We start from the raw sequence: 21,242 nt of genomic DNA, 5'->3' as shown, positions 1-21,242 counted from the left end.
CTAAATATATCACGCTTGCCTGGGGAAGTCAGAGATGACAGACAGTTTTGTCTGTTTATCCCAGTGCAGGAACAAGGTTTATATCAACGCCATTCATTTTAATGACAATAGGATCATCAAAGCATCCTTGCAATTGAACTACTTTTGTATTTCCTCGTGTTATATTAAGCATTTTTGAAAACTAACTTCACTTTCCGGTCATGATTATGCAACAACCATGCTCCTAAAAGACCATTAAAGGACAAGGCGAGGCAAGGCAGCTTTATGTATATACGGTAGCGCATTCCATACACATTACACAAGGTAACTCAATGTGCTTCACAGAGTTACAAAACAACACTTGAAGGCAAATTACAACATTTAAAGGCAAACAAATTGAAGACGTTTGGAAAAACAGAAGAATTGAAGACATTTAAAAGCAAAGAAGAGAAATAAAAAGTAGTTTACTAAACTTGCTAAATGAACATACGGCACAATAGCATGATTTTTGAAAAAAAAAAATATATATATATATAGAGAAATGCCCTAAAACACCTTAATCATAGATATGGGAAAAACGTTTGACCTGAATTGAAAAGCATTTGCACTTCACTTCTGTCCGGTTGGCAGCTTATTTCATTTGCTTGCAGCATAGCGGATGAATACTGCTGCACCATGTTTGCTTTGACCTCTCTGTGCAACTAATTCACCTGAGTCTGCACCATCTTTACACCATTTATGTCGAAAACAATTCCTTTTGAACATTGATTGAAAAGCATTATTGAGCAGCATTTGGGATGCAGATATTTGAAAACCGTTTTTTTTTTTTTTTTTTTTTTAATGACTCCATCCTCTAACGTTGTGGCCAGAAAATGGAGGACGTTTGTGCCGGGCCAAGTGTACATTATATCCTTACCAAAATAACAATGGTGGACAGCAGCATTGGGGGAACCTTTTCCATCGAACATCTCATCAACATTGCTGACAAAAATCTAATCGCCTGTTGGAGGAAAAGTGACTTCCACATTGTGACATTGATGAGAAAGCTCCTGAGCTGGAGAATCAACACAGCGTGAAGAAAATGTATTGATTGTTTTGCACTGGCTGATGTGCACGGAATATTATTAACGCTCAGTAAACGGCGATAACAGTCGCTCTAACTCTATTAGTTCTGCCTCTTGGAGCTACTGGATGTTTCTCCAACAGGGGGTGGACAACTTAAATGCTGGGGGATGGGGTAGAGTTTTTCATCAGCGCTACTGGGGGGGGGGGGTCACATAGGACCACACACTTCCTAACCGGATGTATGACAAAAATGCCATTTTAAATATGGACAAAATATGTGCATACAGTACAGTCTGTTTGTTATTGAACCAATGTACATCACAGTAACTTAATGTGTTTCATGCTCAATGCATACAAAATATCCTCACCAAAGGGTCTGAACAATCAAAAGATAACCACAGACAGACATGCGCGGGAAAGACGGTTTGTTCCGAAATGTCGGAATACGTGTTTTCATGCGCGCCGATCGGATTAACAATCGACATGAACTCTCTCTCTCGTTCTGAATAAAATCTTGATCGCAATGCGCTTGATCGGGTCGGAATATTCCAAATGGGGTGTGCAGATAAAGCGTGTTTATTCCGATCAGGCATTTAATCCGAATAAATGTGTCCGTGTAAACGTAGACGCACATTCAAGCTACGGCGGTAGAAAAGAAAGCTAAAATCGTCACGGGAGCCTGTTACTCTGCTTTAGTCGAATGACAGATGGCTTTGTTTACAATGAGAATGCTTCAGCCTTTGTCCTAGTGGAAGTATTCTTTTTTTTTTTTTTTTTTTTGTTGAACGGGCCCGACAACCTGCTCCTATTTCCACGGCGTCCTCCATCTTGTTGTTAAACACAAACAAACAAAGCATCACAACTCCCTCCAGCTCCGCTGTTTGTGTCGATCAGACTGCAGTGTAGACGGCGGCAGAAATGAGGAGGGGCGCCACCCCACCTCCCATCTCCCAATCTCATCACACACTGCGGCTCCAACCTTCCCCTCATCGCCCCCAACAAACCCCCTCCCTTCCCGAGTGTGTGTGCGCGTGTGTGTGTGCGCGCGATGCCCGTCGCAGTGAAAAGCGCATGTGCCGCGCGCGCACATGTGTCTCGGCAGCTGACAGGACGCGCACCCGACTTGGATACCGCATCCTTCATAGAAACAGACGAATCCTAACCCCACTTGTCTCTTCCTTTCCGTCCATCCCAAACGGAGTCGTCGACCTTCTCTTCTTGGAATTTAACGAGCAAGCCCGGCATGGAATGAAGCGAGGTGATTCCTGGATATTCCTGACTGACGCTTCGGTAAGGATGACATTCCCGCCTCACTCTTCTTCTTCTGCACCTGGGATTTAGTTGTCAGAGCACGGTGACAGGCGTGAGCAGACACTCCCATGGCACATTGTAACCATGATGTATGTGTGTATGGGCACCAAGGTTGGGGAAATGTCCCATTTTGGATATTTTATTACCCGGAGTTATTAGGAGACAACTTTGCACGGTGTAGCTGATATGTAATGACTCCTGCAGGCACTTTTAATATGTGTTGGGGGTGCGTCCACAATGCAAAGTGTTTTTATGGCCATCGCACCAAAGCTGGTTTTATGTGATTAGCTTCTTTTTTATTTTTTAACTATGACAATGCTTTCTTTAAATCTCGCCTCCCTCCTTCCCTTGTTATCCTTCATTTTGTCAACGTCACTCAGAGTGGATGCTTCTATTTCTGTATTCCGGATGATGATTTAAAAAAAAAAAATGTTATCCCTGCAATCTTATTACTTCACCGTTCGTCTTCTCATCTCGAGGAGGGAGAGGACGGGAGGAAAGTGTCAGGATCCAGCCGTCGCTTAATGAAAGCGGAAAGAGCTTAGTCGGGAAAAGTAGTGAGAAGGCAATGGAAGATTGACGGGAGGTCCGCAGAAAAGAGGACGAGAATATGGGTGAGGAGAGGAGGGAGGGGTGCGGGCACTAACGCGGCTGGGAAAGTGCTTTTAAGGCTCGGGAGTCGGCTTACTCCCGTTCCGAAAGGGGCAACGTGATATTCCGGCCTTGATCCAACACATGGATGCACTCTGATGGTGGGGAGCATCAATATTTATCACATTGCCCCATTTCCAGAGGAGTAAACATGATAGCTCCACAGGATGGGAAAAATGAAATAATAAAAGTTCAAATCAAATCATCTCCACCTTAGATGGAACCTTTTTTCCACTCCTGTTGAATTCACAATTGCTTTCCTGTGATTTTTCAAAATGTGCCACGCTCAAAGATCCAATTGCATCGACGTATTTATTTATTTATTTTTCATAAGTAGGTAGGATAAATTACCGACATCTGACAAGGTCTGTCTTTATTTTCAAACCCATCCATCTATTTTTTTTTTGTTTTTATGGGATTCGTCATTAGGGTTGCAAGGTGAGCTGTAGCCTATCCCAGCTGACTTTGGGCGAGGGGAGGGGTCACCCTGGTTGTTCACTTGCCAATCGCAGTAACTGTGCACATGGGTGGCGTTTTCTTTCTTTTGGTATTTTCGTAGACACGTGCAGGTACAAATGGTCGTTTGCGCCGTAATGAGCGTAAACACAGCCGGCTTGTTTCCTAACCAACGGAAGCGGCTCCTTTCATTACCTTTATATAAGATAATAATAATGCATTCAATGAGTTGATTCCTGGAATAATTCATAGGGCTCAATGCACACTATTGTCATATTTCTGAATGAAATACAATGACGTCCTTCTCACACGTCCATAGAGCTGATCCGCAGATCAAATCCACCAAAATCCCGATACTACAACTGCACCACATCGTAGACCAGATAGACCTTTATCTGGTATAATAGCTAGTCTACATTCTGTTACCAAATTGTCAGGTGAGCCGGGGGGGCGTGTAATAGACAACGTCCTTGGAACGGCCAGAAAGGCGCAGCACGGTCTCCCAAAATCCCAAACATTGTAAACTAGACTTGCCCCAGCGCAAAAATATGAAGACGCGCCAGTTTTCAGGCCAAGCGCATGTGTGTCTGTCTATGAAAATAGAGTCCATACTGTATTATGGATTTGCTGAATAAGCCTGTTTTAAGGGGAGAGATGTGTCACCCGTCTGCATCTGTTACCATGACGATGACTTGGGGCATGGCTGGGGTTTGGCTATAAAAATATATCCCGCCATGGAAAAATGTAAGTCTCACAGTGAGACCAGATGAAAACCTCTCATGTGGTATTTTCTCAAATGAAACTGTAGTTTCCATATGCAAGTGTCTTATATCGATATTTATAGTCTCATGTCCAAATACTTTATCATTACACAATACAATACAATACCATTTTGTTTGTATATATTTATTCACTAGCTTAATGCTAACACACTATGCCAAACACTATAGATGGGCTAACGAAAAGCATCGATAGTTGTGTTATTAAAAACCTTTTAAGTAAGGATATTTGAACAAAAACAGAGCATCAACACAAGTAGACAGACAACATAACAACACTCACAGGCATATTTTCTTTAGCCTCTGCAGGAAACAACTAATATTATTGCAGCTTACTGACTCACACAAATTGCGAAACTCTTCATTTGTATCTGCATGACTGTTTTATTTTGCTCCCTGGTGGCAAAGTTGGGCTCACCAAAAGGAGTCCCAATGAATTAACCATGATGCCCAAACTGTTTAATGACTTTTATTTCTGTAGGTTTAATCGAGTAAATAGCATAGAGGGCTCATTGTGTGCAAATGCAAATGTTGACCGATTGTGTATGATTTGAACATATAAGCAGGTCGAGAGCTGTATTTGCTCTCGGAGTGGATTCGACTTGCACACTTGGCCGATGTGGCAAAGTGCAACCGCCAACTGAATCATTCCTATGCCAGTTTTGCTGTAGCGTGAGCGAGTCACCTGCTCCGAGGCTGACTCACAGAGTGGCACCCATGAATGGACACCCCACCCACCACTCACCCCCTCCTCCTTTCCGTCCAATTACACTGACGCTGCCCAATGCCAAAATGAGGTGCTAACGACTAATTTTATGCGCAATTTTTCTCCAGGCCGTTGCAGCAAATAATGGTCGTTACCTATGTGGCTTCATGATTGAGCATGATGCATGAAATGAACTTGGCAATTTTGTCACAGTGAATCACATTTGGTAATGATGTCTGAATGGGAGCTTACTCCTTTCACAATTTTGAACACCGATATTGACACATTTTCATCTGGATGGGACATTTGTTTAAAAACAAATTTATGACATATATAGTGTCTTTAATTATATATATATATATATATATATATATATATATATATATATATATATATATATATATATATATATATATATATATATATATATAAAATTTAAAAAAATTATATATATATATATATATATATATATATATATATATATATAATTTTTAAAAAATGAGATTAATTTTGAGCTGCAATTAATTATTACAGGGGCTGAGGACAAGACCCAGAGGAACCCCTTTCCATATTAGAGCAGGCTTAATATGCTGCATAAAATGGCTGAGCTCATAACTACTAAGAGGACGATGTTACATTGCAAACACATTTATCACCGAATGACTCATGTTGAATTCAAGTTTTCCATTTTAAAGTCTCAAACTGTATAATGAATATTACAAGTGCCAATGATATATGAATATGCCTCGTCTTTAACACAGATAAGGGATGAAGTGTAGTGCAATCATTTGCATGTGCTAATCAGATGTGAGGCACTCCCTCATTAAAAAAAAAAAAAAAAAAAGAACTGATTTTTTTTGTTTCCAGCTCTCTCATCACTTATTGCTCTGATTGCACATCAACAACGTGTCTCGGGCTGCATTCGGCAGGCATCAAACTTATGTTCTGGCATACTTTTTGTAAAATAATCATCTATACGAGGGGGAAAAGAATCCACATTAGCAGTGCATAATTCAGCACTTTACCCACAGTTAAAAATTCATAAATGTGTAATAGATGCTATCCCTTAGTCTGATTGCATGTTACCATGACGTACATTTTGCAGTGTTCACTTTCCATGCACACATGAGCATCAAAATTGGGTCAAGAATATCATCTATATGAAATTATGAACGTCAGACAAATTATAGCCTTTCTGACTTTAAAAATGTATGATTAATGCTTTATCAATGTTTCAGAGAAAACATATGTATATATATATATATATATATATATATATATCAAGTTTTTTTTATGCAGTTCTTGAATTCTGTTGCTTATGTTTATTTCATATGATCATTTCTGATGATTTTGCTTTTGCTTTACTCTTTTACTGACTCAAGATTCCCACCTGTGGTGGAGACACAGGCTGGCAGGGACTGCTTCAAGGTCTCTCTTGAGCATTGTCGCTGCTTTCCCATAAAAAAAACAACAACACACTTTTATGGAATTTACAGTTTCACATTTTCCGGATTCCCACCATTTTCGTTAGTTTAACACACACTGGTGAATTCAAAATCCCTTCTATTAGACATGGGTCAAATTTGACCCGACACAGCCTCGGTGCAACACAAATTTTGTAGCACTTGTACAATGTTTTTTTTTTTAATGCATTTGCCAAAATGTCTACATTTCTGATGCTTTCTATCAAGATGGGGTGCTGAGTGTACATTAATGAGACATAAAATACATTTTCTTGATTTTGACAAATGGCTCCAATGACACAGAAAGTAAAAGATTTCAAGGTCTGAATACTTTCCATAGCCACTGTATATATATATATATATATATATCTATATATATATATATATATATATATATATATATATATATGTATAAGTATATTTACATGATCAAATTTTAGGGTGAACGAATGACATTTAGAGTTTCATATGTCAAAACAGGTCATATTTGACTCTCACAGTAAATCAGTGCTAAGCAGTAAGGAATCTTTTTTTCCTCCAATTAGACACAACATACTTGACATTTCAGTTACCTGTATTCAGTTACCCTTTATTGCATGTGAGAGGGTTAGAAGGGAAGTTTCCCTCCCCTCCACCGAGTGGAACTGGTTTGCAGCACAAACGTGATTGACTTACCAACATTTGTTGTTGGCGAACAATAGCAGTTTTTTTTCCCAATGTGCCACCTCAGCCAGTATTAACCAGAGCTTCATGTTTTGCAAATGAACACCAGTATTGATGTATGTTGGTGCCGCGTGGCCTTGCATGCTTGACGACTCGACATCACTATTAAATCTTTGACATGAGCCCCACACAGCCCTCCTTCTCCTCCTCCTCCTTCTTCTCTTTCTCCTCCTCACAGCTGGAGATCAATCAGAACTAATACATATTTAGTTGAGACCTTTCCCTCCCCTGTGACACACACTCCAACATGATTCCTCACAAATTCTGCTGGGAAATATTCGAAAGGCTGCATCACCTGATCACGGCATGCTTGGAAACACGCAGAAAATGTTAAATGCATACATGACGCAATTCATGCCGGTGAACATGGAACGCTATTAATGGAATTTCAAGTGTTAAAGTACACTCAGTGCAAACTTTACAAACGCAATGAATTGGAATCCGACCGCCAGTTTCAGATTATGTCGCCGATTTAAGTAAGAAAAAAATATCTATGTGACATTAGGAGCCTTTTTGGTAGTATTACAGCTTAGTTTAAAACATCTTGTAAAAGCACAACTGTATTCTCGTAACACTACGATATTGTTGAAGTGACATCACGCACTGTACATTTCCTCTGAAAAATTACGACCACTGTACTGACGTTCCAATTTCTTAAGGTAATTATTGAAACATTTTCTTCGAAGTACAACATAATCTTGCAACGCCACATTAGCCATGTGACATATCATGTAATAATCATGACTTTTTATTTTAAATCATCTTGTAGAATCAGGTTTTCCCGAGTGACATATGAAATGAGGCCGTTATTTTCTTCTCTTCAAATTCGGACATTAATTTCATTACTCTCAAATTAGTCATCCTTCGAATTTCATTTTGTCTTTTTTTTTTTTTTTAATGTAGCTCTCCTTTTTTTGTTGCAGGACGTATGCCTATTTCAGCAAGCACTTTGCTGTAATAACATGATGAAAAATCTTGTTAAAGCATGTTTTGCCTAAACAGAAAAATGATAGCTTGATTGATGTCTCAATACACTTTATGCAAATCCCCAAAGAGATGACAAAACAGGGCGTATCGATATTCCGCACGGCCGTTGGCTCTGCGCGCTGAAACCGAGTCCGACATTGACAAATGAACTTTCCACCTGTAATGGAAATGTCCTCACATTGTTCTTAGTCTGATTTAGGGAAGATGCACATGCATGGACCTTTACAGTATGTGAGCGATCCAAAGTCGTAGACGTTCATAATTGTAGTTTTTTCCGAGACACATTTCTCAATCAGTGGACGTTTTTTTTTTTTTTAATCGTTGCCGTTTCGACAAAACAGCTCCTCGTGAATGTGATGTCATCTTTTAAATTTCAATTTCCTCCCCATAACTAACAGGATGTCTCCGTGCTACTACTGTCTAATTAAACGCGACATTAAGCAGAGTTGCCGCTTATTTAAAATGCGAATAACAAATCAAGGAATCACAGCGTCGCTTGTTTGCTGCTTGCTGACATTTCGGAAGCGATCCACTCTTGAAATACGGCTCAGCGGGCTGTCGAGCAACTTTAGCTCATTGTCGCTTCCGCTATTGTTCCGCGTTCAAACCACCTCTGATGGCGACTGGCCTTCAAAGTGGAAGCGTTTAGAGAGTTAGGAAGCAGGAATGTCATCCGGCATTGGAGCGCTCTGGCTGTTTTTAGACGACAATTTGGGAAGAACAAAACAAAGAACGGTCTCGGTGTCATTTGATGCTCGTGTGATCTCGGCGCTCCCTTAACGTTTGCGACTCGTCTGCATCTTTTCATCTTGCACAACAGTTTACGACACCAATTTACCTGCTGTCCCAGTTTTGCTGGAGCTGTTAACATCTGCTAGAAAACCTTTCTAAAGCTGCTTAGTCTATTTGAAAATTTTTTAAAAAAAATTATTGATGGTGGCACATCTGCATGATGGGGGGCCGCGGCCGTGGGAGTGTGCGGCTAAAACAATGGTTGCCATGCTCGTCAGTGTCTCATTTTAGGGCTGTGATCAAGTGAGGTTTAAAAATAGCTTGATGAACTTTAAATCTCAGAATTTACACGCTTGCCTCGTTAATTCTCCACATGGACGTGACAGTTTTGGGTCAAAAATATTCAGCAGTTCATCCCTTTTACGATTCAAGCATTACTGCTGATGGGCCGAGCAAGGATGTGAAGAATTGATTTGTGAGCCTATTTGATGAGGGATCAAGAGTGAAACAGATCATTTGTCACCTCAACGTTTTAATCATTCTTCCTTCACACAATATATTACTGTTCACGGTAAGAAAATATGACTCCAGTCCTAAAGGCTTTAAATCACTTTCCAGTATTTAAAGTGGAAGTCTACCCCAACATTCACTTAACAGGAATATGTTTCATGCAGGCCCACTAGTCCAAATATGGCATTCTGATTAATATTGTGTGGGTGGAATATGAGTTAAGCAGTAAAATCCATTAATTTTTGTCCATCTCGGGGCGGCCATTTTGTCGCTGAAAATCAATCATGGCTCACCTTCAGATAACAGGTGAGCTGTGATTGGTCGTTACCTGAGCCCTGAGCACCTGTGATGTCACTTTCAGTCGACAGCAAGTGACAAAATGGCCGCCCCACAGATGGCTAAAAATGGGTGGATTTTGCTGTTTGAAGCGGAAGTCAACCCAAACATATTTTTTTCAAGAATTTGTTCTATGCAATCCCACTAGTTGAAACAAGGCATTCTGATTAACAGCAAAACCCTTTTTTAAGCCATCTCAGGGGTGGACATTTTGTCACACTTCTGTCGACTGAAAATGACATCACAGACCCTCAGGGCTTTGATAATGACCAATCATAGCTCATCTTCAGTAAACAGGTTAGACACTTCTGTCACTTCTGTCGACTGAAAATGACATCACAGACCCCCAGGGCTCAGTTAACAACCAATCATGGCTCACCTGTTTTCTGACAGCAAGTGACAAAATTTACCATCATCATAACAATCAACAATCATTGTTACTTTTGTCAATTATAAACTGTTGAACTCATCTCCTTGATTTCTGTCTTACCCACAATCCCCCCCCCCCACACACACACACCCATCTGCAATTGAGTAATTAAAGGTTCCCCGGACACTATTTGCAGAAATCCGCTTTCAAGTCCCTTGATACATTTGGATATAAATACGTGATCACAGGAAAGAACGAGGCTGAATGACGGAAGGCGGGCAGGCAGCATTTCCATCACAACAAGTCTGCTTTTTTTTTTTTTTTTTTTTTTTTTTTTTTTTTTTTTTTTTTTACCACCACTACCCATGCACACATCTGCTCTGCTCCCACTCGCGGTCGGTTTCATCGTGCTCCTGCGGTGATTTATTCATACGCTCCGACCACGCCGGTCTCCGGGTGTGGACTCGCCATGACCGGGGCTAAGTGCGTAGCTTTTCCCGGCGCTAATGTATGCATATCACTGGGCTTAATCCCTCCCCATACCGACTGACATGTTGATTCAGCGTCTCTTGTGACTCATCGCTCAAGTATCTCCCCTTGACACGCGCTCACAGGTGAGATTTAATGGGCGCATGTTAAATTCTCATCAGGTTTGTAGGAGATGAGGCGGAGCAGGAGAGATCTCATTGGGATGCCAGTCCGCTCTGCAGGTTTGTTTATAGTGAAATCCATCCCTCAGGCAGCAGCTACTTTGCTGAGGGCCAAGTGTAAGAGATCACTTCAATGCACAGCTTCCCCACTGGGTCTGACCAGGGAGCAAAAAAGGAGCCAGATTAGATGCTTATCCATCAGGAGGTCTCTTTAATTGGTGTCCGTTTTGCGCTTCGTTTTGTTCATAGCGATACAGATGGTAGGATTTGGAATTCAACCGGAAGTGGAACGACAAAAGTGAAACCAAGTGAAAAAGTATGAATTGGAGAAAAGTATCCCGTTTTCTGAGTTGGTCCTTAAAATCCTTCTTGAGGATTATCTTGATGAAGACAAGTGTCACTTGTCACGTCACTGCATCCCATAACCCCGAACCCATCGGTGCCACTGCGCCTGACTTTTTGCCTATTCAATTATTTTTATTAGTTACAAAAAGTGTTCTCCCTTTTTTGACTCTTTGATAGGTTTGTAGCAATTAACATCATTGTTAACACATTTCAACTTCCTGAAAGGTTATTGTGGCCGAGTATTAGAATTAACATATCCGGATGTTTCTTTCGAAGACTGGCAAATCATTTCTAGGTTGTTCCAACTGCTAAAGCTCATGGAACAGATTGTGTTAGACGCTCACTAACCATATAGCGTGGATGCACTATATTGATTGACTGATTTTCCTTTTTCTGTTCTATTCTATTGTAGCGCATTCCGCTAGCTCGGTCTTAGCAAGCAGTGAGCGCAAAGCTAATTAGTCACACCTCATTCACCTGAGCTCACCTCCCCCACCCCGCCCCCCCATCCCCTCAAAGTCACCGGGGCTAATTACATGCAGGTAAAGGTCGTTATGCAAATTGGGCCTCGCGAGCATTGGTCGCCGGGAAGGTCGCCGCTCCGCGTCCTTTGCCGGCGACCCGCCTGCGTCGCACGATCATAGGTGAAGGCTGTTGAATTATGTTGAGCATGATGCTGCACACTCACAGTTGACACATTCCGTGTCTCATAAAGGTCAGTGTGTGTTTTTGTGTGTGTCTAGCACAGGTCGAGAAGCTGTGGCGTTGAAACGTGCACTTCCCGGCCGTACTTCGGATGTGACTGTTTCTCCTTTCATCTTTTGGGGCATGGAATTATGGGTTATTATCTCTATTTCATGTTCAAAATAAATACATACAGACAATGGGGGTCTATTCTCAGCAAGTGAGACTAAAAAATAGATTAATTAGATCAATTAATTACAGATCATAATTAATCTCTCAATTTTTTAATCTCTTGACAGCACTAATTCATATGTGTACTGGATGTATATATATATGTATGTATGTGTGTGTGTGTGGGTGTGTGTGTGTGTGTGTGTGTGGGTGTTTTGAGCTAAAAGCGCGGTTGTGGAACGAATTAAACTCACTCAAGGCACCACTGTAATTGGTATAAAAACTCTTCAAACCACTGGTGTAGAACACGTTTCATAATTCAACATAGTGAATATTTTGGTTGCATCCAAGCTTCTCTTTTTAGATGTGCTGATTACAGAGAGGCCTTTTTAGTGCTGCAGCTCGATAGCACCTTACAATGAAAAAAGACAGCAGGCCCATAAGCTCTTAATGTAGTTTTCCTTTGTCCTTTTCCTTTCTTAAAGACAAAAGCCCACGCGGGGAAGACTGCAAAACAAGAGCGCGTTCTCAATTATTTACGGAGAGGAAATAGTGAAAGTCCACGTTAACTTGTCTTCCATTTGAGCACAGACACTCGCGCTGGCGTGCAACGCGGCTGCAGCAAGGAGGCGGCCACTCTCTTTAAACGTTCACATGCTACACACATGTGACCTGGGCGCACGGAGACATTTTTAATCAGCACAGCAATATCACGCGGCTGTAATACTGTGTAATTATCAAAGCTGACGCTAACGTACTGTATGTAATGTGACCGCTTCATTGACTGCATGTCTGCCCCCCAAAAGGGTGGCCAGTGACTTATTTCATCATGTAATTATACTTATTTGACGACTATTTTATGTTGCATTACATATTGTTGTCTGTTGCTGATATTTTTCCTCACTAGCAGGCAGGGTAAAAATAGATATTTTACGAGCGGCGGTACTCGATAAAATACAAATGTAAAAACCACGTTAGTTTGAGGCTTTTTGTTTGACACGATAATACAAAGTAAATGATTGCTATTATTGAGATGAATAATTATATTAGTTGCGCCTTTGTTGTAGTTCTGTTGTGTTGCTGAAGTCTTTACCATAGTATGGTAGTTTTTGTTTAGTATGCCACTCAGTGGCCAGGTTTGGCAACTGCATTTAGAGGCGTGCACTCCTTGCTGGGGTCAAGGGTTAAAAGCAAGATGGCCGCCTTGAGGCAGGTGTGTGTGGACAATGAGACAGCTGGCTAGGCATGCATGCAGGCAAATCGAGGTTTTTCAAAACATGAATTGATATTCTGCATTATTTCAAGCTTGAAAGATCAGCATAGTTTATATATCATCAAGTCAACCATCCGTAAGATGCTTTCGTACCTCCTCGCTTGAACAAGCAAACGGTGAGTGAATGAATTCATTCTATTCAGGAGTGGCGGCGTCATGACATCAGAAAAGCGCCTCCAATTGGAGAGGAGCTGGCGGAGTGATTTAATGTTATTTTTGGCATACTTATTTACAAGTAACGGCATGATTCAACTTTTCAAGTTCCTGCCGGGCCATTACTTTGTCTCTGCTGCTCTTCTCCTCCTCCTCCTTAAAATGAGCAAAGTCAGGGCTTTCTTTTCCAATCATGAAAGATACCAGCAGTAAAATGTGTGATTTTTCTTCCTGGCTGTTTTTTTTTTTTTTTGTGATTTGGCATGGAATGACCCTTGTATCTCATGATTTAAATGCTCTAAATTTGATATATATATATATTATATATACTTAATTCATTGCTTCTTTTTCATACAACTAGAGAGAACCCACATTTTGAGAAATACCGGTTTAAACACTTGAGTTTGAGTCTTGAGTTTGGGCAGGATGAACCCTAGTGGTTAGCGCCTCGGGATACTCCAGCTTCCTCCCACATTCCGAAAATACACCTTTGGTTGATTGAAGTCCCTAAATTGTCCATTCGTGTTGGTCTAGTGTGCCTTCCGATTGACCACATCCGGCCCAAAGTCATCCGGGGTAAACTCCAGATCATCCGCGACCTGAATGAGGATAAGCGCCACAGAAAATAGTTGGATTTAAATACATTTTGGTCGACTAATGGAAACGTGTACAGTATCAACCGTTGCCAGAGAGAGGCCATTTTGTGCAACAAATGATGTTGCAATTATAGTTCCCTATTAAAAGGAGAATATTCTGCATGTACAACAACAACGTGTTCAAGATTTGAGGGTTTGTTTTCTCCGAAGCGCCATCGATGTGATTATTGTAACGAGGTTTCCCACAAGCAGGTTGAATCTCGCTAATCACGCAAGCATTTCTATTTAAGAGCAAGCTTGTTTTGTAGAAAAGCACAGCAGTATAGAATTGTTGTGAAATAGAAAGTGGTAATTATAGAGTCAACGCAAGTGTGTCAAACGTGTAATTAGAAATTGGTGTGCTCGGGAAATCATGTGAAAATGCAGTTACTGTATGTCCTGCGGCTAAAACGCCGGCTCATTGTCAAAGATGACAATAATGTCAAATGGCATTCGAGCCGATGTGATTGCTTTGCACTGAGCCCGCCGCACGCGGGCGGAGGGTGCACAAGGACAGGCGGACGGCTCCCGACGTGGTATCAAAAGTACAATTGGGCAAGACGTCCTGCAGCATTTCCATTAGTGCGAGCGGAAAGTTAAGAGCCGGTAGCCCCTCCCTCATTGCACTGTCTGGTTGCTATGGAAACAAGTGAAGAAGAGGAAGAAGTATACGCGGCGGCGTGGCGTAGATTTTCACAGAGTCCTGATGGGGAGAGATTGTGTCACTTTTTGTTTTTAATAAAAGGAGATGTGCAATACAGGCAGAAGGAATCATAAAGTCAAACGTCGACCAAGTGCCGATTGTTCCTATTCCAGTCAAATCCGCTCACTATCGTCTTAAATGTACATATTGAGGCTCCGACAGAAATATAAGCAACGATACATACAAACAATATATGATTTTAGTACAAATAAAATGACAAAAATGAAATGCATCATATAATTAAATATATGTTTGTATAAAATATATTACAGCTGCGATCGACAATCATGAGTGGGTTTATGGCAGTCACATTTTGACCAGATACTTGGCCTTGCTAATCAAGGGACTGAGACGTGCCGCAAAAGTTGACGAGCTCCATCCAAAATGGTTTGTAATTGCCTATACGGTGAAGGGTCATTTCTTTCTAAATGAAGCTCCTCAACACACTTCCAAGGTGGATCCAAAGCAATACTATCACTGCTTTGGGCTGAGCACAAAAACGGTGAACAGGTTGAGGTGATACCAAGTCAAGTTGATTTGGGGGAAAATGCACCAAAAGTGCATATGCGGCGAAGACTCTTTATGACTTCCAATAACAACCCAGGCTAAACGTAGCTCTTTATTTGCATCGCAGGCCAATAAAACTGCATTCTGCGTTCCACTCTTCATAAACCTTTTTTTTGTTTGTTTTTACAAATAATACAATGAATGCCACACAATATCATTATCTTTTCATACATCACTTATATAGATCTTATATAGATGTATTGCGTGTATCGTTGTCTGTGAAACATAGCTGCCAACAGTCAACAGGACAGTCAGAGTCCAACTCTACAGCAACTCTTTTGTCTTCCAGCAAGCTTGATGCCAGCCTATGAATTATAGAAAAATAAACAATTACCGCAACTTACTTTTTTTATTACTGCTACAAAAGTTTAACTGGGTCTAATTTGAGCTGTGCAGAAACATGTCAGGTAATTAAATGACCTAAATCACGATTGTCTGTTATATGTGAATCAACCAAAATATAGATAACAAGGAAACAAAATGAACTTAATACAACTATACCTGCGCTACTGTCGCGGAGGAGTCTCGATGCGTCTCTTTTGGTTAGACTTGCCTCTTGAGAACCGCGGCTCGTCCACAGATGTCAGCTTTCCTTTTTCTCTGTGATCGTCGTCATCATCAAAGATGACATCTTTGGCTTCCGTTTAGCTCCGAATATACTCTGCTCAACTGTCAGCCATCTGTAATTCTCCGTTCTACAGTAAGTTCTCCCCCGTTTTAGCGGCCCATCCCCCCCACTCCCCCCTCCTTGGCTCATCCACCAAGTGGTGCCACCAAATGGTAGGGAAAAAAATTCCGGACCCCCTTTGAAAACTAAAGAGAAGATGGCCCGGATGTTGGTCCACCCGACCCGCTAAAAACAACGGTTTGACAAATTAATTCATCAAAGGCAGTGGGCGTGGCTTTTTTGTTCGACGAATTAATTTATCCAAGGCAGTGAATGAGTTAAAGATCAGCAGCGGCGATCTGGAATCAATACGCTGCATGTAAATAACACCGCTGTGAGCCAAGGTTTCGCTTCTTTGTGTCTGTGAAGTAACTGCGGCTATAAACTTCACTTTGTCACGGAGCCCCCACCCGACTCACGAACGAGGCGTCGGGTTGACGAAATGGCGATCCCGCCGTGAATCGCGACGATGAAATCGATGCGATGCAGTAAGTGGCGGGCGGAATGAAGACCTCCTGTAGCTTTATGGCGGCGATGCACAGCAGCGAGCTGGGCCTGCAGCGGCTCACCCAAAAAATAGCTTTGGTTAAGTCAGAGTGAGAGAAGGCTGTGCAAAGTTCCAGGCTGGCGCTGTAGCGACGTTTGTCCATCCGTATATTTTCTGTACAGCTTATCCTCGTTTGGGTCTTGTGTGAGCTAGTGGTTTCTGAGCTCTTCGCAATACAGAGACAGCTCTTATTAAAGTACTAAATGACACGGAGGCAGGAAAGGTGTCAGTTCTAGTTTTATTGGATCTCAGTACAGCGTTTGATACAGTAGCTCATAATACACTGTTGGGAAGGTAAGAAACCTACAGCACATAGGACTAAATGGAAGGGTCCTAAAATGGTTCAGGTCCTATTTGGACGAAAGGAGTTATTTTGTGGCTATTGGAAATTTTACATCTGATCAAATGGCAATGACGTGGGGTACCTCAAGGGACAGTACTTGGACTCCTTTTGATCAGTCTGTATAAGCTACCCTTGAGTCAAATTCTTCAAAATGCCAATGTTGGCTGCCATGGCTATGCAGATGATATGCAGCTATATCTATCGATGTCCCCAAATCGAACCCGAAAATCGTAGCCCAGAATCGAACTCCCAACCTCTAAAGTTTGAGGTTGTGTGTTCCAAATGTGGAACCCGTCAACCATCCCGCCGCTACATTTAATTCTTATATAATTCATGCAAAAAGAAAAAAGCACCTATCAAAGCTGTTTTGTTCTCACTTTCTTGACTTTATGGATGAATTGATGCCATCAAGGGACTTCAAGCATGAAGCTTAGAGCGCGATTCAAAGAGCTACTGACATATTTTACGATTCGTATTAATCCAGTTTTGGCAGCAGCCTGATAAACTGCGGCTCTTATCTTCCCGCATGTCATAAAACCATTTTTTAACGAGCACAAACTTAACTAGAAGTTACAAAATAAAAGTTGCTCTCTTCTTCTTCTTCGAGCAAATAATGGCAATAGAAATTGGTTTCAGGGCCACACAAGTGGGTAGCCACCGTTTGAGAAGTGAGGATGTGTATGGTGACGTGACGCGAGTGTCTTCCTAGTTTTTTAGTAGAATGTGTACAACTTCAGAGACATTTTACTGTACAGGTTCACTGTGAAAACTTGGCCGTGAAGCGCTTGAGTTGGATCTCTTCGGAGATTCAAACGTACAGCAATCAAGTGGCTTATAAGTTTGACATCTGTTTGGCGCTAAATCAACACAACATCACTCTGTGTTTGTGTTGTCCCCCTGCCAGAAATGCATTTTGTTTTTCCCTCCGTAAAAATTGATTGCACATTTTCATGTTTTGTGTGGAGGTGTTCTGGCAGTACAGTTGTACTGGGACCATCCAAAAACACAATTGCATCATTCCGGTCACTGCCGCCGTGTCATCCTTTCTGGAGTGATCCATTTTTACCTCCTACACTAACTCACTCAGCCATTGCATCCCAGTTTTTTTTTTTTTTTAAATGGTGTCTTGTTCCCAAGACGAGTTAAATCGACTAGCTTCCGAAAACAAAACATGGAGGCACACAATGTCGCAGCGTGACCACATGTCGGAATCTTAAGGAATGCTAATCGGCCGAATGGTTGAGCTGCCAGAATATAAACCTAAAGCACACAAGGACACACAAACACATGTCTGGGTGCTCTGGAATTCTAATCGGTTCTTGTGGATATTTTTATTAATCCGGGTCATTTTATTCTAGGGGCAATAAATCAATTGCAACTGGGCTGCTCTGTGCTAATTGTGTTAAAGACTACCAGCTGACCTACTCAGCAGCACCTCTGCAGCTTTCAACTTAGTAATGCACTCAGTTTTCCAGGATGCCGGTAATCAACAGTCAACTACACACACTGGATGGAATTCTGAAATCATCGCTACACGATACATTTTCGGTCATAATCAGTCGGGGATGAACTGTCTGTATTCTGTGGTTCTGAAAATAAATGAATAGGCAAAAACGTAACACGGGGCTAACTTCAGTTCCGTTGACAGGTTATTACATTTGCGTGCTGCATTACAACAAAATGCTGCTTCGCCATGTTTGCTTTGAACTGTATTCAATCAGCATTCCTTTAATGTTTTTAATTTAGGACCTAAAACCGTTCAGTGATTTATAGACCAGTAGCAGAACTTTAGAATCTATTCTGCGGCTGGCTGGGAGCCAGTGCGAAGCCTCGACGACGAGAGTAATATGTTACATTTCTTTTGTTCTGGTCGGCTATAGATTTGAATGCAGTGTGAATTTTGCGTGACCATGGAAGTGTGCGTATGAATCAAATAATTTGCAACTCGTCATTTATTTATTGTTCCGTAGACCAAATCTTTAGTCACCTTCCGAACCCTTTGCCATCATGGCCAGTTGATACATTCGGTGCCTTCTTGTCAACTTTCGAACAGAACAAATGTTCTATGCAGCTCCAGCGCTGCTCCGCTCCCATTTCAGGTTTCCGTTTCAAGTAAAAAGAAAGAGCTCTGCCTGGTTCTCAATGTTACACTATGCATCAGGTATAAGTTTTGAGAGAAGCTGAAAAATAAAAAAAAAGAACTTCAGCTGAGAGCGGCGAGTTCTACCAACATTGGCTTGTGTGTTTGCGCAAACTCGGGGGAGCCAAGAAATAAAAAAAAAGGAAATAAAAAATGTACACTGTATATCGAGTATGCAAGAAAAAAAACCTTTTTGTCACATTTGTTCAAAGTGTCAGTATGACTCGACAGTAGTACATGATTAAAATGATGTGTGTGAAAAAAAAAGCAAAAAAAAAAAAAGGCCCTCCCTAGCCCTATTTTGTGCCTCTAATTTGATTTGCAAGAAAGTCCAAAGAAAAACATCCATTCAGAGACAGTCATGACTGACGTCAATCATATGTTATGCATTCGCGGGCACAGTCATAGTGGTCTAGTGTTGAACTGTTACCTTGTTAAGAAAAAAAAAAAAAAAACTATTTGTAAGGAATTGTTACTATAAGCAAGGCTGCAAATAACAATTTTGTTGTGGCTCCCAAATGAGCGACAATGGTTGTTGTTTGGTGCTTTTTTTTTTTTTTTAATCCGGCCCCACCAACCTCAGGGTTGAATCTGACGTATGGCACATGTGTGTAGAGTAGGGCCGGCCCGCAGTCCACAGCTGCCATGAACTCAAAATTAAAAAAAATAAAAAAGATTAGGTTCAACAACAACAGTGGTCCTCATGTTGGCAGCAATCTTATTTCCTGCACGGTGACGGAAAGAGGGGAATTTGCCATGGTAGGGTGAATGCTTGTGAATTTGGGTTTTTTGTAAAAGGTTACAAAGATCTTCGCAGACGGTTTTTGAACATGTTTACAATTTGTTGGCAACAAGAACAACTCTTTGGGTCAAGTAAAACTATGTGCAAACATCTTTGCAACCTTTTATGAATCCTGACAAAAACCTCAAGTTCGGTACGTTTGCAAGCGTTCATAAGTATTCGCCGCTCAGTGAGATACTAGCTGGCTGATTGTACTTTGTGACCATGTCAGCACACACACACACACAAAATATACCGCTATATAATATACACTGTAGACAATTTTGGTAAATGTTGATTAGTGATTTAATGGTAATGTCAATGGATTTTTTTCACAAGCTTTTATTTCGTTTTTTTCTCCCCTAATTACAACATAGGCCTTATTTATTGATGTAAACCATTGCGCTTTAATGGAAAAAAATGCCACTAACGCCCAAATTTATACTCTGGCCCCCCTCTTAAAAAATACATGATGCAGGGAGGTTTATTGGAAGCTAATTACATGCAAAAGAATCGAAGAAGTAGTTCCTAAGCGACTATGTATCAACCTTTCAAGCTTGAATAAAATTAATTCATACAGCAAATACTCCTCCACTGACCCCTTTTAGCTGAATTATTATTAAAGAGAGGCTTTAGTGCATGTTGTTGCATCCCAGAGCAGACGAAAGCCAAACTATACGTGACCTTGGAGTGTGAAACTTCCTCTTATTTTATCCTCATTCAAATGTGCGACTCTGCTATGATCGCATTCTTGTTTACAGCCGCAGCCTCGGGGAGTCGTTGCGAGAATAAACGAGGGTTACCAGTGTAAGAATTTACATCTTTGAGACGTTCCATTTGAGTAATTTTTTTTTAAACATATTGTCCTCTCCATGCATGTTGAGTCAACAGCTTCCCCTGGGTGAACTTCAAAACAAACAATACTGTGTGCTTCAATTGCAACCTGAACCTATTCTTTATTCTTATTCCATTGCTCCTTCCTTATAATTACCCTCCTGAAGGCGACTCGACCCATCCCGGGTCCCTCGTCGCTTGAGGTCCCGCACGGATGTGACATTTTGTGACGTCGGCATGCGTTAGCTCACGTCTGGATCCAATCGGCTGGCAGCTGCAACAGCATCTAGCGTAATTATTTACAGGAAGCCTTGTCGCACCTGCTAAAAATATCTCCCTTTCCCTCCCTACCAGAGATCCCTTAAGCTTTGAGATTATAACGTAGGTAGGCCAGAGGAGAAGAGAAGCTCGTCATTTTAACTCGAGGAGGCATGTCTGACATTAGCTAGAGCTTTAAAAAAAGCACCCGGCCGGGGACTTCATTACTTCAGTCGGCTTTCATTCCTCCATGGTCTTGCGTTACTCTTTGTGGTCCGGTCTTCGCGTGCTGTGAGGCTAAAAACACGATAACATACTTTTGGTGTCCTCACAAGAATCGCTCGGTCATCATGAAAATGTCGCAGAATAATGAAACTCTGAGGTCTTTTTATAGGTGAAGAAAGTGTCGACGGTTTTAGGCTA

At 41.3% G+C, this 21,242-nt stretch overlaps 1 protein-coding gene across 4 annotated transcripts in view; it reads left to right on the top strand.

Annotated features, from left to right (window-relative positions):
* The window catches only part of lingo1a (leucine rich repeat and Ig domain containing 1a), a 145,877-nt gene that overhangs the window by 47,897 nt on the left and 76,738 nt on the right, over positions 1–21,242 (top strand). The window contains exon 1 of one of the 4 annotated variants that reach the window (XM_086028191.1): positions 2,121–2,334. The exons of 2 other annotated variants lie outside the window; for them this stretch is intronic. The gene's annotated coding sequence lies outside the window, so the exon portion shown is untranslated. Of the gene's footprint in view, positions 1–2,120; positions 2,335–13,122; positions 13,308–21,242 lie in introns of those variants that run through there. One more of the 4 variants, XM_086028188.1, reaches the window with a different exon arrangement.

Source organism: Filicampus tigris, chromosome 4 (assembly GCF_054856515.1).
Source record: "Filicampus tigris isolate MCC_2025a chromosome 4, RoL_Ftig_1.0, whole genome shotgun sequence".
Taxonomy (NCBI): domain Eukaryota; kingdom Metazoa; phylum Chordata; class Actinopteri; order Syngnathiformes; family Syngnathidae; genus Filicampus; species Filicampus tigris.
The sequence above is the reverse complement of the archived record's forward strand: the minus strand, read 5'-3'. Positions and strand labels throughout refer to the sequence as shown.